Here is a 5,462-nt window from a genome sequence, read left to right on the forward strand (position 1 = left end):
CTAGTGTCCCCAAGCTCATCTAACTGCCTGAAAGCAATTTTCCTCAGAATTCTTCTCATTATTTTCCCACTTCTTGTCTTTGGAAGACCTGGTGCCCAATGTATCTTGTCTGGCGCAGCAAAAGCCCCAATCTGACATGTGAAATGGAAAGCTTCAGACAGTGGTAACAACTTCATGTAGTCTCAAATATAAGGAGAATGCTAGTGTACATTTTGCAGTAAAAAATTATATGCTCATATTTATCAGATTAAAAAAAGCCCGTCTAGCTCAGTTGGTAGAGCGCAAGGCTTTTACCCTTGTGGTCGTGGGTTCGAGCCCCATGGTGGGCGTGATAGGTTTATCCTTTGTCTTCCGAAAACCAAAGGTTTGCGTACACTCTAATCTCCCCAAACCCCACATGTGGGATTACACTAGGTATGTTTTTGTTGTATATTTATTAGATACGCAGGGACTCATTAGCATTTAGCAGTGCTCTATAACCTTCTCTTTTTCTTTTCCTTTTTTCTACTTTGGTGTTTGTACAAGGACATGTATGTTTGGCAAAACAAACTAAATAGACAACTCCCCAAAGGAATAAAACTAATAATTCCTTGGTTTTCATTTTATCTTCTCCAAAAATCCAACACAACCGTTTTTTTCCAAATATCCTACCAAGTACCACAGGTTTAAGTGTCGGACCCGTCAAGGAGATGACTACTTATGCCAACTACTACTTCAGTACTGAACTCCAGAAGAAAAAAGCAACACACACACACCCCAAAAAACTAGTCTTGGTAAGAGATAAGAAGGGCATGGTCCCAACAACTTTGCAATGGAAAGATGAGACACTTGAAGCTTCTGAAGATTGGCACACGCTCTTTGTAAAAGTCATAGCTTCCATCCCATGGCTAAATTTTCTCTTCTTTTTGTTTTCATTTTCAATTAAGTTTGGATTGTTTATTGGCAAATTTTGCCCCATTAGTAGATAGTATTCAAGTAGTCTGTCTACCAAAGGGAAAAACACACCACAAGCAAATGTTGGATTGCCAGAGAAAATGGAACAAATATACCTGATTCCTAACAACCATTACAAGACTTCTTCGCAGGTCATCACTGTATGGAACACCTCCAACTAGAGTAACAAATGCATATATTCCCTGTCCTTTAACCTTTCACAAGACTCCAAAAGAACAGATTAGAGTAGAGAAGGGAAAACTCCATTTAAACTCAGACGAGAACTAGACCATGAAAGTACCTCATGCTCCACACCAACCACAACTGCTTCAGCACACAGAGGATGTGAAACTAAAGCAGATTCCACTTCAGCTGTGCCAATGCGATGTCCGCTGCATGTGTTAAAAATTACTTTATACAACAAACAAGTAGAACAACCAGTTCAACCAGCTATAAGAAATAGTACCTGCAAACTACTCACTTCCAATTGAATTAGCACTATTAAAAATTACTTCCAACATAAAAGACATCTCTTCATAATTGAAAGGTACCCGCACAGTTCCCCAAAGGAATTTCCTTGTTCCTCTAATTCTTTCAAACTCTAATTAGGCTCTGAAAATATGAAATTCATATGCAAACTATACCTCACATTAATCACATCATCTACTCTTCCAGTGAGCCAGTAGTAACCATCTTTGTCCCTGAAACAGAAGTTTGAACATGACAATGGAATATCAGTCAAAAATGCTTCAAGAAATAAGAAGGAAAACAAATTATGCTTATACGTCCCTTATGAGAACGTATATAGACAACCAGGAGTGTACTTCACTAGAAAATACCTGTTGCAGCCATCACCACTGAAATAATAGCCAGGGAAGGCACTAAAGTATGTGGTTTCATATCTTTCGTGATCCCCATGAAGTGTTCGGAATGGCCCAGGCCACGAGCTTTTCACACACAGATACCCGCTGCACTCACCTTCAATCTCAACACCTTTCTCATCCACTATTACTGGCTGCAAGATTTTAGACATCATGACCATATATTGGAGAAAGCGCAAAGACCAAATTTTAGAGGGTATTCCTTGATCCACATTATCATGATAAATAAAGATACAAGAGCTGTGTGCCTCTAGTTTTAACTTTCCTTAGACACATAAGAGGCATCATGTATTAAATCCTAAATATATATTGCGTGGCATGGGTGATACAATCACATACTTGGACATTGGCTTTTACAATAATATCATTCCTACAATACAAAATGAAATATTGGTTTTTACTCATATTTGGAGATCTGTTTATTATCTCAAGTAGGTACCTGGACTCCAAAGAAAGGAAAAGTAGCAGAACTAGGTTTCTGCGGCCATGCTCCTGGTAAAGGAGTAATCTAGAAGGAAATAATTAAGACTGAAGTAAGATATTAATTTTTCGATGAGCAATAATAATGATGAAATAAGTAGTAACTGAGCTACCATGAAGCCATCGGTTTCTGTTTGCCACCATGTATCAGATATGGGGCACCTTGCATCACCTATCACATTGAAAAACCACCTGCTCAAAGACAAACAAAAACTTGAAGAAGGCATGTTGTGGATGTCTTATTTAGGGGAAAAAGAACACAAAAGATCTATATGTATAGTTGACACCTCCATGCACTTGGATTGATAGGCTCACCCACACTTCCAAGCACCCGTAAAGATTTGCGTGAATATCGAGAGATATGCTGAAAAGTCAAATAAACAGTCCTATGACTTATTATTTAGCCCCCAATTCCTTTCGGATTCTTATGACTCTATTTCCAATCTTCTCTACTATGAGGTATCACATTCTCCCTTTCTTAGAGTCATTTGATAGTGTCGTAGCTTATTCGACTCACATGATAATATCTAAGGAACTTAATAGACATTCCGAGCTCGAGAGTGTAGGGTATAACATTTTTAATATGTTATGATATATGTCTGCATGAATTATTTAGTTACGATATATGACTCCAAAATATAGTTTTAGAATTTTATTTCATAAAATCTTAACCACACGAAACGGGGTATCATGTGGCTGATACCAGCAACACTTATATCTATATTTAGATAAGTTTCCAGCCCTGCAACACCATAAAATAATTTTCAATACGATACTACAATAACAATGATACTAGTTATATTTTAAGCCACTAGAATATGTCAAAAATATCCCTACACGACTTGCAACTTCCTTCAGCTGTAATGTCCATATTTTCATGTCTCCAACTCATGTTTACACACCCATAACATGCTTAAACACTTTCCTAAATGTGGGAGAAGAGAATCAAACCTTACCTTGCTGAAAATTTCCCTTAAAAGCTCCTTAACGCGCTGAAAACTAATGGGATATTCGTCACCCTATCTTGCTGCCCCAAAAATTCAATTTACGTGATTAAACACTATTATGTAACCATAGGATACCTTAAATAATTAAATCAAGAAATGAAATCGAAGGGTTTACCTTGTTCTTGTGGCTACCATGACTCTCTCTTCTCTCCCTCACATTTTCTCTCAACTTATCCAAGTCCAAAATGCTGAAAATGAAAGCTTAGTCATAACACTAAGCATATATATCCTTTTTTTGGGTGTGACACATGGCAGTCTCCAAGGTGTGACATGTGGCAGCCCCATAGGGCTCCACCTCAACCATGCGACCAATTAAAAGCTACCATGTGGCAGCATGGGGTCCATCCCAAGTAGGTGAGTCACCTACTTAACCCAAGTAGGTGTGTCACCTACTTGCCACCTGCTTGCATTCTTTTTGTGGGTTTGTAATCTCATCTTAGTTTAAGAGTTTATATATTCTTTGCTACTTAAGGTTCAGGGTTTAAGTTTTTTTTATAGGATTAGATCCTACACGAGGCTCCCATCTCTCGTGCACAATCAGAGGTTGAGCAATACCCCCAAGCTTTATTATACATTAAAAAAGAAATAATATAAAGAGGGGGACATAAATCTTACCTTCGTTCTTAAGATGATTCATAAGTCGGCTAACCTACTAAGGTCGACTAACTTATTCCTGATACAAAAGAGGTGCTTCTTAAAAAAAAACAGTAAATGAATATATAGGTTACTACAGCTCTGTGGGTTGTGAGTTGATGGACTTCATGTTGGCTGCTGCAATTCTACAACTCTAGAGTTGTGGTTGTTGGAGGTTGTTATTGTATGTTGTATGTTGCAGCTGCTGTTATTGAGTGATGCTTCAGATGATTACATCCTGCAATAGTCCACTTGTGTGCTGCAGGTTGTTTGATGGTGCCGTTATTGGAAGATTTTTTGGTTGTTGCAGTTTGTCAATATGTGTAAGTTGTTGCATGTTGTTGGTAGTTGAAAGCTCCATTGTTGTAATTGTGGTGGCTATTGCAAGTTGTTGTGTGCTCCTAGTATTGGTTGCTACATATTTAAAGCGTATATCTCAGGGTTCAGGGTTTAGGGTTTGGGGTTCAGGGTTGAGGGTTCAGGGTTCAGGGCTCGGGGTTGAGGGTTCAGGGTTCAGGGTTTAGGGTTCAGGGTTCAGGGTTCAGGGTTCAGGGTTTGGGGTTCAGTTTTTTTTTTTTTTTTTTTTTACGGGAACAGACCCTACACGAGGCTCCCACCTCTCGTGCACAGTCAGGGGTTAAGCAACACCCCCAAGCCTTAACATAAATAATCAAATTAAAAATACAAGGAGGGGGACATAAATCTTACCTCCGATCCTATGGTGGTTCATAAGTCGGCTAACCTATTAAGGTCGGCTAACTCATCCCCGATACAAAAAAAGATACTAACTATAACTAGAAAGCAATAAACCTGTGAGAGGACTCCTCCCGGTACAATTCAACTATGAAAGCATAAATGAGGGAGACTCTCCCCTTCCACGAGAAAAAAGAAAAGTAACCTACACTAGTCCTATTCCAACTATGCTACGTACCAAACATAGCTACATTGAAGAAGAACAAGTATACGAAACTTCTATCTCGCATGGGATGGGAAAATTCTTTTCATCTTTGCTCTTTTTAGTCTTGTCGTACCAAGTCGGTCCAAGGAAGTTTGCAGCAACAACAATCACAGCTAAGGGGGATGAAATGATAGGAAGTAAATGTAGCCATAGCAGTCATCTTGCTTGGGATTGTAGTTAAGGAAGCTGAGGGACAGAATATTTGTAAAATGCATTTTGTATGTGGTGCAACCCTGACTTGAGTTGCTGGTTGGAAGTCTATCAGTGTGTGCCTTACACTTTGCATGATTCCAGTTCTGTCAAGGCTGATCAGGGATGTACCTGCACATCCACAAATAAACCAAAAAGGAGTTCCAGGAGTCTTGGATGTAAGGTAGCTGTTGCAGCTGTTGATGGAATGCATCTGGTATGCATGAAGGGGTGATGGGAGCAGATGAGGCCTTTGCATGTGTTGCTGTTTTCTCCCTTTTTCTGAGACATTGTGTACCTGCCCAAACAACTAACCAAAGAGCCAAATATGTATATCTGTGAGGGCTGTTGCAATCCTGTAGGCAGCTTCTTGTTGCCTCC

The 5,462-nt window shown here is 39.2% G+C and overlaps 1 non-coding gene across 1 annotated transcript; it reads left to right on the plus strand.

The window, feature by feature from the left end:
- The first annotated feature begins 256 nt into the window (after positions 1 to 256).
- Positions 257 to 329, plus strand: TRNAK-UUU (transfer RNA lysine (anticodon UUU)). Its single transcript has one exon. It is a non-coding gene; the product is annotated as a tRNA-Lys (tRNA).
- The last annotated feature ends 5,133 nt before the right edge of the window (positions 330 to 5,462 follow it).

The sequence above is a fragment of the Solanum dulcamara genome, chromosome 11 (assembly GCF_947179165.1).
Source record: "Solanum dulcamara chromosome 11, daSolDulc1.2, whole genome shotgun sequence".
Classification (NCBI taxonomy): domain Eukaryota; kingdom Viridiplantae; phylum Streptophyta; class Magnoliopsida; order Solanales; family Solanaceae; genus Solanum; species Solanum dulcamara.